Source organism: Phalangium opilio, unplaced genomic scaffold (assembly GCF_054372755.1).
Source record: "Phalangium opilio isolate 3A_F unplaced genomic scaffold, DU_Popi_V2 ptg000056l_1, whole genome shotgun sequence".
Classification (NCBI taxonomy): Eukaryota; Metazoa; Arthropoda; class Arachnida; order Opiliones; family Phalangiidae; genus Phalangium; species Phalangium opilio.
The window spans coordinates 3,893,638-3,906,247 of record NW_028324175.1 but is presented as its reverse complement, the minus strand read 5'-3'; the positions used below and the strand labels follow the sequence as shown (position 1 = coordinate 3,906,247).

Sequence of the window (12,610 nt, the reverse complement as noted above, 5' to 3'; positions counted from 1 at the left end):
CGGCTGTTAACCAATAGGTTGCTGGTTCGAGCCCATCCGGGAGCGGTGTTGTGAGGTCTCAGATGTAACGTAAAATGTCAGAGTTTTCCACAATACCTGACGAACATTTAATTTTTGGGCTTCCGTGGCGCAATGGTTAGCGCGTTCGGCTGTTAACCAATAGGTGGGTTGTTCGAGCCCATCCGGGAGCGGTGTTGTCAGGTCTCAGATGTGACGCAAAAAGTCAAGGTTTTTACACAATACCTGACGAGCATGTAATTTTTGGGCTTCCGTGGCTCAATGGTTAGCGCGTTCGGCTGTTAACCTATAGGTTGGTGGTTCGAGCCCACCCGGGAGCGGTGGTGTGGGATCTCATATGTAACGTAGAAAGTCATAACTTATCTACAAAACCTGACAACCATTTAATTTCTGAGCTTCCGTGGCTCAAAGGTTAGCGTGTTCGGCTGTTAACCAATAGGTGTGTGGTTCGAGCCCATCCGGGAGCGGTGTTGTGACGTCTCAGATGTGACGTAAAAAGTCAAGGTTTTTTCCACAACACCTGACGACCATTTAAATTTTGGGCTTCCGTGGCGCAATGGTTAGCGCGTTCGGCTGTTAACCAATAGGTTGGTGGTTCGAGCCCATCCGGTAGCGGTGTTGTGAGGTCTCAGATGTAACGTAAAATGTCAGAGTTTTTCCACAATGCCTGACGAACATTTAATTTTTGGGCTTCCGTGGCTCAATGGTTAGCGCGTTCGGCTGTTAACCAATAGGTTGGTGGTTCGAGCCCATCCGGGAGCGGTGTTGTGAGGTCTCAGAAGTGACGTAAAAAGTCAAGGTTTTTCCACAATACCTGACGAACATTTAATTCTTGGGCTTCCTTGGCGCAACGGTTAGCGCGTTCGGCTGTTAACCGAAAGGTTGGTGGTTCGAGCCCAACCGGGAGAGGTGTTGTAGGGTCTCAGATGTAACGTAATAAGTCATAACTTATCCACAATACCTGACAACCATTTAATTTCTGAGCTTCCGTGGCTCAATGGTTTGCGCTTTCGGCTGTTAACCAATAGGTTGGTGGTTCGAGCCCACCCGGGAGCGGTGTTGTGAGGTCTCAGATGTGACGTAAAAAGTCAAGGTTTTTACACAATACCTGACGAGCATTTAATTTTTTAACTTCCGTGGCGCAATGGTTAGCGCGTTCAGCTTTTAACCAATAGGGTGGTGGTTCGAGCCCACCCGGGAGCGGTGTTGTGGGATCTCAAATGTAACGTAGAAAGACAAAGTTTTTCCACAATACCTGACGACCATTTATTTTTTGGGCTTCCTTGGCGCAATGGTTAGCGCGTTCGGCTGTTAACCGAAAGGTTGGTGGTTCGAGCCCAACCGAGAGAGGTGTTGTAGGGTCTCAGATGTAACGTAATAAGTCATAACTTATCCACAATACCTGACAACCATTTAATTTCTGAGCTTCCGTGGCTCAATGGTTAGCGCGTTCGGCTGTTAACCAATAGGTTGGTGGTTCGAGCCCATCCGGGAGCGGTGTTGTGAGGTCTCAGATGTAACGTAAAATGTCAGAGTTTTCCACAATACTTGACGAACATTTAATTTTTGGGCTTCCGTGGCGCAATGGTTAGCGCGTTCGGCTGTTAACCAATAGGTGGGTTGTTCGAGCCCATCCGGGAGCGGTGTTGTCAGGTCTCAGATGTGACGCAAAAAGTCAAGGTTTTTACACAATACCTGACGAGCATTTAATTTTTGGGCTTCCGTGGCTCAATGGTTAGCGCGTTCGGCTGTTAACCTATAGGTTGGTGGTTCGAGCCCACCCGGGAGCGGTGGTGTGGGATCTCATATGTAACGTAGAAAGTCATAACTTATCTACAAAACCTGACAACCATTTAATTTCTGAGCTTCCGTGGCTCAAAGGTTAGCGCGTTCGGCTGTTAACCAATAGGTGTGTGGTTCGAGCCCATCCGGGAGCGGTGTTGTGACGTCTCAGATGTGACGTAAAAAGTCAAGGTTTTTTCCACAACACCTGACGACCATTTAAATTTTGGGCTTCCGTGGCGCAATGGTTAGCGCGTTCGGCTGTTAACCAATAGGTTGGTGGTTCGAGCCCATCCGGTAGCGGTGTTGTGAGGTCTCAGATGTAACGTAAAATGTCAGAGTTTTTCCACAATACCTGACGACCATTTAATTTTTGGGCTTCCGTGGCGTAATGGTCAGCGCGTTCAGCTGTTAACCGAAAGGTTGGTGGTTCGAGCCCATCCGGGAGCGGTGTTCTGACGTCTCAGATGTAACGTAAAATGTCAGAGTTTTTCCACAATACCTGACGAACATTTAATTTTTGGGCTTCCGTGGCGCAATTATTAGCGCGTTCAACTGTTAATCGAAAGGCTGGTGGTTCGAGCCCAACCGGAAGAGGTGTTGTAGGGTCTCAGATGTAACGTGAAAAGTCATAACTTATCCACAATACCTGACAACCATTTGATTTCTGAGCTTCCGTGGCTCAAAAGTTAGCGCGTTCGGCTGATAAAAAATAGGTTGGTGGTTCGAGCCCATCCGGGAGCGGTGTTGTGAGGTCTCAGATGTGACGTAAAAAGTCAAGGTTTTTTCCACAACACCTGACGACCATTTAATTTTTGGGCTTCCGTGGCGCAATGGTTAGCGCGTTCGGCTGTTAACTATAGGTTGGTGGTTCGAGCCCATCCGGGAGCGGTGTTGTGAGGTCTCAGATGTAACGTAAAATGTCAGAGTTATTCCACAATACCTGACGAACATTTAATTTTTTGGCTTCCGTGGCGCAATGATTAGCGCGTTCAGCTGTTAATCGAAATTTTGAAGGTTCGAGCCCACCCGGGAGAGGTGTTGTGGGGTCTCAGATGTAGCGTAAAAAGTCAAAACTTTTCCACAATACGTGACAACCATTTAATTTCTGAGCTTCCGTGGCTCAATGGTTAGCGCGTTCGGCTGTTAACCAATAGGTTGGTGGTTCGAGCCCATCCGGGAGCGGTGTTGTGAGGTCTCAGATGTAACGTAAAATGTCAGAGTTATTCCACAATACCTGACGAACATTTAATTTTTTGGCTTCCGTGGCGCAATGATTAGCGCGTTCAGCTGTTAATCGAAATTTTGAAGGTTCGAGCCCACCCGGGAGAGGTGTTGTGGGGTCTCAGATGTAGCGTAAAAAGTCAAAACTTTTCCACAATACGTGACAACCATTTAATTTCTGAGCTTCCGTGGCTCAATGGTTAGCGCGTTCGGCTGTTAACCAATAGGTTGGTGGTTCGAGCCCATCCGGGAGCGGTGTTGTGAGGTCTCAGATGTGAAGTAAAAAGTCAAAGTTTTACTTCAATACCTGACGACCATTTAATATTTGGCCTCCGTTGCGCAATGGTTAGCGCGTTCGGCTGTTAACCGAAAGGTTGGTGGTTCGAGCCCACCCGGGAGCGGTGTTGTGGGATCTCTAATGTAACGTAAAAAGCCAAAGTTTTTCCACAATACCTGACGACCATTTTTTTTTGGGCGTCCGTGGCGCAAAGGTTAGCGCGTTCGGCTGTTAACCGAAAGGTTGGTGGTTCGAGCCCATCCGGGAGCGGTGTTGTGACGTCTCAGATGTTACGTAAAATGTCAGAGTTTTTCCACGATACCTGACGAACATTTAATTTTCGGGCTTGCGTGGCGCAATAATTAGCGCGTGCAGCTGTTTATCGAAAGGTTGGTGGTTCGAGCCCACCCGGGAGCGGTGTTGTGGGATCTCAAATGTAACGTAGAAAACCAAAGTTTTTCCACAATACCTGACTACCATTTAATTTTTGGGCTACCTTGGCGCAATGGTTAGCGCGTTCGGCTGTTAACCGAAAGGATGGTGGTTCGAGCCCACCTGGGAGAAGTGTTGTGGGGTCTCAGATGTAACGTAAAAAGTCATAACTTATCCACAAAACCTAACAAGCATTTAATTTCTGAGCTTCTGTGGCTCAATGGTTAGCGCGTTCGGCTGTTAACCAATTGGTTGGTGGTTCGAGCCCATCCGGGAGAAGTGTTGTGACGTCTCAGATGTAACGTAAAATGTCAGAGTTTTTCCACAATACCTGACGAACATTTAATTTTTGGGCTTGCGTGGCGCAATGGTTAGCGCGGTCAGCTGTTAATCGAAAGGTTGGTGGTTCGAGCCCACCCGGGAGAGGTGTTGTTGGGTCTCATATGTAGCGTAAAAAGACAAAACTTTTCCACAATACGTGACAACCATTTATTTTCTGAGCTTTCGTGGCTCAATGGTTAGCGCGTTCGGCTGTTAACCAATAGGTTGGTGGTTCGAGCCCACCCGGGAGCGGTGTTTTTGGATCTCAAATGTAACATAAATAGCCAAAGTTTTTCCACAATACCTGACGACCATTTAATTTTCGGGCGTCCGTGGCGAATGGTTAGCGCGTTCGGCTGTTAACCGAAAGGTTGGTGGTTCGAGCCTATCCGGGAGCGGTGTTGTGAGGCCTCAGATGTGAAGTAAAATGTCAGAGTTTTTCCACAATACCTGACGAGCATTTAATATTTGGGCTTCCGTGGCGCAATGGTTAGCGCGTTCAGCTGTTAATCGAAAGGTTGGTGGTTCGACCCCACCCGGAAGAGGTGTTGTGGGGTCTCAGATGTAGCGTAAAAAGTCAAAACTTTTCCACAATACGTGACAACCATTTAATTTCTGAGCTTCCGTGGCTCAATGGTTAGCGCGTTCGGCTGTTAATCGAAAGGTTGGTGGTTCGAGCCCATCCGGGAGCGGTGTTGTGAGGTCTCGGATGTGAAGTAAAAAGTCAAAGTTTTACCTCAATACCTGACGAAAATTTAATTTTTGGGCTTCAGTGGCGCAATGGTCAGCGCGTTCAGCTGTTAACCGAAAGGTTGGTGGTTCGAGCCCTCCCAGGAGCGGTGTTGTGAGGCCTCAGATGTGAAGTAAAAAGTCAAAGTTTTACCTCAATACCTGACGAGCATTTAATTTTTGGGCTTCCGTGGCGCAATGGTTAGCGCGTTCAGCTTTTAATCGAAAGGTTGGTGGTTCGAGCCCACCCGGAAGAGGTGTTGTGGGGTCTCAGATGTAGCGTAAAAAGTCAAAACTTTTCCACCATACTAAAAACATTGAGCTACGACAAACAGTAGTCGAGTAATTAAGCTAATCGTAAACAAACAAACCCCTCCATAGGAAATGCATTAGACTATACTTTGCAGGCCCATAACTCTGTGTCTACTAGAGATACGGGGATGTCCTTAGGATATGTTATAGTCCAAATTGTCCCCCATCTAACCATACTAAAAACTTTGGGCTACGACAAACAGGGGCCGAGTACTTAAGCAAAACGTAACGAAACAAACCCCCTCCATAGGAAATGCATTAGACTATACTTTGGAGGCTCTTAACTCTGTTTCTACTGGAGATACGGGGAAGTCCTTTGAGTATGTTATAGTCCAATTTGTCCCCCATCTAACCATACTAAAAATTTTGAGCTACGACAAACAGGGGCCGAGTAATTAAGCTAAACGTAAACAAACAACCCGTCCATAGGAAATGCATTAGACTATATTTTGCAGGCCCATAACTCTGTGTCTACTAAAGATACGGGGATGTCCTTAGGATATGCTATAGTCCATATTGTCCCCCATCTAGCCATACTAAAAACATTGAGCTACGACAAACAAGGGCCGAGATATTAAGCAAAATGTTCGTCAACTTTGGTATCGTCTCACTTATTTTTATTATGTTACTTATGATTTTTGCACTAAACTTTGGAGGCTCATAACTCTTGTTCTACAAGAGATACTGGGATCTCCTTTGGATATATTATAGTACTCTTTGCTCCCCATACAAGGATACTTTAAACTTGAGGCTACCTCAATATCGTCGTCAACTTATTTTTTGTCTCACTTATTGTTAGAAGGTTACTTTTGATTTTTGAAAATAAACTTTGCAGGCTCGTAACTCTTGTTCTACCAGAGATACGGGGATGTAAATAATGTGACCTTGACACAAATGTTCGGATAATTATAAAGGTCTTTGCATGTTCCAAGCAAAAAAAAAACTTCGCGGTTTCGAACCTGTGGCCTTCCGGGAGTGAGGCGGATGCGATAACCGCTACACTAAAGATATGTTATTATTTTTAATCGAAAGAACAGGGTCAAGTAATTAAGCAATACGTGAACAAACAAACGCCTCCATAGGAAATGCATTAGACTATGCTTTGCAGGCCCATAGCTCTGTGTCTACTAGAGATACCGGGATGTCCTTAGGATATGTTATAGTCCAATTTGTCCTTCATCTAACCATACTGAAAACATTGAGCTACGACAAACAGGGGCCGAGATATTAAGCAAAATGTTCGTCAACTTTGGTATCGTCTCACTTATTTTTATTATGTTACTTATGATTTTTGCACTAAACTTTGGAGGCTCATAACTCTTGTTCTACAAGAGATACTGGGATCTCCTTTGCATATGTTATAGTACTCTTTGCTCCCCATACAAGGATACTTTAAACTTGAGGCTACCTCAATATCGTCGTCAACTTACTTTTTGTCTCACTTATTGTTAGAAGGTTACTTTTGATTTTTGAAAATAAACTTTGCAGGCTCGTAACTCTGTTTCTACTGGAGATAAGGGGATGTCCTTTGAGTATGTTATAGACCAATTTGTCCCCCATCTAGCCATACTAAGAATTAGGGCTACGACAAACAGTAGTCGAGTAATTAAGCTAATCGTATACAAACAAACCCCTCCATAGGAAATACATTAGACTAAATTCTGGAGGCTCGTAACTCTGGTTCTACCAGAGATACGGGGATGTAAATAATGTGACCTTGACACAAATGTTCGGATAATTATAAAGGTCTTTGCATGTTCCAAGCAAAAAAAAAAACTTCGTGGTTTCGAATCTGTGGCCTTCCGAGAGTGAGGCGGATGCGATAACCGCTACACTAAAGATATGTTATTATTTTTAATCGAAAGAACAGGGTCAAGTAATTAAGCAATACGTGAACAAACAAACCCCTCCATAGAAAATGCATTAGACTATACTTTGCAGGCTCGTAACTCTGTTTCTACTGGAGATACGGGGATGTCCTTTGAGTATGTTATAGTCCAAATTGTCCTTCATCTAACCATACTGAAAACATTGAGCTACGACAAACAGGGGCCGAGATATTAAGCAAAATGTTCGTCAACTTTGGTATCGTCTCACTTATTTTTATTATGTTACTTATGATTTTTGCACTAAACTTTGGAGGCTCATAACTCTTGTTCTACAAGAGATACTGGGATCTCCTTTGCATATGTTATAGTACTCTTTGCTCCCCATACAAGGACGTAAAAAGTCAAGGTTTTTACATAATACCTGACGAGCATTTAACTTTTGGGCTTCCGTGGCGCAATGGTTAGCGCGCTCGGCTGTTAACCAATAGGTTGGTAGTTCGAGCCCACCCGGGAGCGGTGTTGTGTGATCTCAAATGTAACGTAGAAAGCCAAAGTTTTTCCACAATACCTGACGACCATTTAATTTTTGGGCTTCCGTGGCGCAATGGTTAGCGCGTTCAGCTGCTATTCAAAAGACTGGTGGTTTGAGCTCTCCCGGGAGCGGTGTTGTGACGTCTCAAATGTAACATAAAATGTCAGAGTTTTTCCACAATACCTGTCGAACATTGAATTTTTGGGCTTCCGTGGCGCAATGGTTAGCGCGTTCAGCTGTTAACCAATAGGTTGGTGGTACGAGCCCACCCGGGAGAGGTGTTGTGGGGTCTCAGATGTAGCGTAAAAAGTCAAAACTTTTCCACAATACGTGACAACCATTTAATTTCTGGGCTTCCGTGGCTCAATGATTAGCGCGTTCGGCTGTTAACCAATAGGTTTGTGGTTCGAGCCCATCCGGGATGCGGTGTTGTGAGGTCTCAGATGTAACGTAAAATGTCTGAGTTTTTCACAATACCTGACGAACATTTAATTTTTGGGCTTCCGTGGCGCAATGATTTGCGCGTTCAGCTGTTAATCGAAAGGTTGAAGGTTCGAGCCCACCCGGGAGAGGTGTTGTGGGGTCTCATATGTAGCGTAAAAAGTCAAAACTTATCCACAATACGTGACAATCATTTAATTTCTGAGCTTCCGTGGCTCAATGGTTAGCGCGTTCGGCTGTTAACCAATAGGTTGGTGGTTCGAGCTCATCCGGGAGCGGTGTTTTGAGGTCTCAGATGTGACGTAGAAAGCCAAAGTTTTTCCACAATACCTGACGACCATTTAATTTTTGGGCTTCCGTGGCGCAATGGTTAGCGCGTTCAGCTGTTAATCGAAAGGTTGGTGGTTCGAGCCCACCCGGGAGAGGTGTTGTGTGATCTCAAATGTAACGTAGAAAGCCAAAGTTTTTCCACAATACCTGACGACCATTTAATTTTTGGGCTTCCGTGGCTCAATGGTTAGCGCTTTCGGCTGTTAACCAATAGGTTGGTGGTTCGAGCCCATCCGGGAGCGGTGTTGTGAGGTCTCAGATGTGACGTAAAAAGTCAAGGTTTTTCCACAATACCTGACGAGCATTTAATTTTTGGGCTTCCGTGGCGCAATGGTTAGCGCGTTCAGCAGTTAACAAATAGGTTAGTGGTTCGAGCCCACCCGGGAGCGGCGTTGTGGGATCTCAAACGTAACGTAGAAAGCCAAAGTTTTTCCACAATACCTGACGACCATTTAATTTTTGGGCTTCCGTGGCGCAATAGTTAACGCGTTCGGCTGTTAACCAATAGGTTGGTGGTTCGAGCCCACCCGGGAGCGGTGTTGTGGGATCTCAAATGTAACGTAGAAAGCCAAAGTTTTTCCACAATACGTGACGACCATCTAATTTCTGAGCTTCCGTGGCTCAATGGTTAGCGCGTTCGGCTGTTAACCAATAGGTTGGTGGTTCGAGCCCATCCGGGAGCGGTGTTGTGAGGTCTCAGATGTGACGTAAAAAGTCAAGGTTTTTCCACAATACCTGACGAGCATTTAATTTTTGGGCTTCCGTGGCGCAATGGTTAGCGCGTTCAGCAGTTAACAAATAGGTTAGTGGTTCGAGCCCATCCGGGAGCGGTGTTGTGTGATCTCAAATGTAACGTAGAAAGCCAAAGTTTTTGCACAATAAATGACGACCATTTAATTTTTGGGCTTCCGTGGCGCAATGGTTAGCGCGTTCGGCTGCTAACCAATAGGTTGGTGGTTCGACTCCATCCGGGAGCGGTGTTGTGAGGTCTCAGATTTGACGTAAAAAATCAAGGTTTTTACACAATACCTGACGAGCATTTAACTTTTGGGCTTCCGTGGCGCAATGGTTAGCGCGTTCGGCTGTTAACCAATAGGTTGGTGGTTCGAGCCCATCCGGGAGCGGTGTTGTGAGGTCTCAGCTGTGACGTAAAAAGTCAAGGTTTTTACACAATACCTGACGAGCATTTAACATTTGGGCTTCCGTGGCGCAATGTTTAGCGCGTTCGGCTGTTAACCAATAGGTTGGTGGTTCGAGCCCATCCGGGAGCGGTGTTGTGAGGTCTCAGATGTGACGTAAAAAGTCAAGGTTTTTACACAATACCTGACGACCATTTAATTTTTGGGCTTCCGTGGCGCAATGATTAGCGCGTTCAGCTGTTAATCGAAAGGTTGAAGGTTCGAGCCCACTCGGGAGAGGTGTTGTGGGGTCTCAGATGTAGCGTAAAAAGTCAAAACTTTTCCACAATACGTGACAACCATTTAATTTCTGAGCTTCCGTGGCTCAATGGTTAGCGCTTTCGGCTGTTAACCAATAGGTTGGTGAATCGAGCCCATCCGGGAGCGGTGTTGTGAGGTCTCAGATGTGACGTAAAAAGTCAAGGTTTTTCCACAATACCTGACGAGCATTTAATTTTTGGGCTTCCGTGGCGCAATGATTAGCGCGTTCAGCTGTTAATCGAAAGGTTGAAGGTTCGAGCCCACCCGGGAGAGGTGTTGTGGGGTCTCAGATGTAGCGTAAAAAGTCAAAACTTTTCCACAATACGTGACAACCATTTAATTTCTGAGCTTCCGTGGCGCAATGGTTAGCGCGTTCAGCAGTTAACAAATAATTTAGTGGTTCGAGCCCACCCGGGAGCGGCGTTGTGGGATCTCAAACGTAACGTAGAAAGCCAAAGTTTTGCCACAATACCTGACGACCATTAAATTTTTGGGCTTCCTTGGCGCAATGGCTAGCGCGTTCGGCTGTTAACCGAAAGGTTGGTGGTTCGAGCCCAACCGGAAGAGGTGTTGTAGGGTCACACATGTAACGTAAAAAGTCATAACTTATCCACAATACCTGGCAACCATTTAATTTCTGAGCTTCCGTGGCTCAAAGGTTAGCGCGTTCGGCTGTTAACCAATAGGTGTGTGGTTCGAGCCCATCCGGGAGCGGTTGTGTGACGTCTCAGATGTGACGTAAAAAGTCAAGGTTTTTTACACAACACCTGACGACCGTTTAATTTTTGATCTTCCGTGGCGCAATGGTTAGCGCGTTCGGCTGTTAACCAATAGGTTGGTGGTTCGAGCCCATCCGGGAGCGGTGTTGTGAGGTCTCAGATGTAACGTAAAGTGTCAGAGTTTTTCCACAATACCTGACGAACATTTAATTTTTGGGCTTCCGTGGCGCAATGTTTAGCGCGTTCAGCTGTTAACCGAAAGGTTGGTGGTTCGAGCCCATCCGGGAGCGGTGTTGTGACGTCTCAGATGTAACGTAAAATGTTAAAACTTTTCCACAATATGTGACAACCACTTAAATTCTGAGCTTCCGTGGCGCAATGGTTAGCGCGTTCAGCAGTTAACAAATAATTTAGTGGTTCGAGCCCACCCGGGAGCGGCGTTGTGGGATCTCAAACGTAACGTAGAAAGCCAAAGTTTTTCCACAATACCTGACGACCGTTTAATTTTTGGGCTTCCGTGGCGCAATGGTTAATGCGTTCGGCTGTTAACCAATAGGTTGAAGGTTCGAGCCCACCCGGGAGAGGTGTTGTGGGGTCTCAGATGTAGCGTAAAAAGTCAAAACTTTTCCACAATACGTGACAACCATTTAATTTCTGAGCTTCCGTGGCGCAATGGTTAGCGCGTTCAGCAGTTAACAAATAATTTAGTGGTTCGAGCCCACCCGGGAGCGGCGTTGTGGGATCTCAAACGTAACGTAGAAAGCCAAAGTTTTTCCACAATACCTGACGACCATTTAATCTTTGGGCTTCCGTGGCGCAATGGTTAACGCGTTCGGCTGTTAACCAATAGGTTGGTGGTTCGAGCCCACCCGGGAGCGGTGTTGTGGGATCTCAAATGTAACGTAGAAAGCCAAAGTTTTTCCACAATACGTGACGACCATTTAATTTCTGAGCTTTCGTGGCTCAATGGTTAGCGCGTTCGGCTGTTAACCAATAGGTTGGTGGTTAGAGCCCATCCGGGAGCGGTGTTGTGAGGTCTCAGATGTGACGTAAAAAGTCAAGGTTTTTCCACAATACCTGACGAACATTGAATTTTTGGGCTTCCGTGGCGCAATGGTTAGCGCGTTCAGCTGTTAATCGAAAGGTTGGTGGTTCGAGCCCAACCGGGAGAGGTGTTGTGGGGTCTCAGATGTAGCGTAAAAAGTCAAAACTTTTCCACAATACGTGGCAACCATTTAATTTCTGAGCTTCCGTGGCTGAATGGTTAGCGCGTTCGGCTGTTAACCAATAGGTTGGTGGTTAGAGCCCATCCGGGAGCGGTGTTGTGAGGTCTCAGATGTAACGTAAAATGTCAGAGTTTTTCCACAATACCTGACGAACATTTGCGTTAATTCAAGCAAATGTAACGATATTCATTCAACAAACTGTTAAAATTCAATTTTCAATAAGAAATCGTTGTCACGGATTTTGTATCTTGAAGATAAAAAACATGCGATTTTTTCGGTACACTTTTGAATGCATTTTTTTCTGGAGAAATGTTTGACCGAATTCAGCTTAATTCCCTATAAAACACTCATTGAAAGTGATTTCATCTCGATTGAACAATAATTAAAAATTTACCTCGATTTTTAATAACATTTTCAAAATCGACGTTTCACGGCCAAAGAAGCTTACTTTGAGTATTTGTTCACTATTTTCAAATATGTTCACTGAAACCATTATTTTTATACTTTTTGCTTTAATTCAAGCAAATGTAACGATATTCAATCAAAAAACTGTTAAAATTAAATTTTTCAATAAGAAATCGTTGTCACGGATTTTGTATCTTGAAGAAGAAAAACATGCGATTTTTTCGGTACACTTTTGAATGCATTTTTTTCTGGAGAAATTTTTGACCGAATTCAGCTTAATTCCCTATAAAACACTCATTGAAAGTGATTTCATCTCGATTGACCAATAATTAAAAATTTACCTCGATTTTTAATAACATTTTCAAAATCGACGTTTCACGGCCAAAGAAGCATACTTTGAGTATTTCTTCGTTATTTTCAAATATATTCATTGAAACCATTATTTTTATACTTTTTGCTTTAATTCAAGCAATGTAACGATATTCATTCAAAAAACTGTTAAAATTCAATTTTCAATAAGAAATCGTATTCACGGATTTTGTGTCTTGAAGAAGAAAAACCTGCGATTTTTTCGGTACTTTTTTGAATGAATTT

At 44.7% G+C, this 12,610-nt stretch overlaps 1 non-coding gene across 1 annotated transcript; it reads left to right on the top strand.

Moving 5' to 3' along the window:
* The first annotated feature begins 9,131 nt into the window (after nucleotides 1-9,131).
* On the top strand, nucleotides 9,132-9,204 carry TRNAS-GCU (transfer RNA serine (anticodon GCU)). Its single transcript has one exon. It is a non-coding gene; the product is annotated as a tRNA-Ser (tRNA).
* The last annotated feature ends 3,406 nt before the right edge of the window (nucleotides 9,205-12,610 follow it).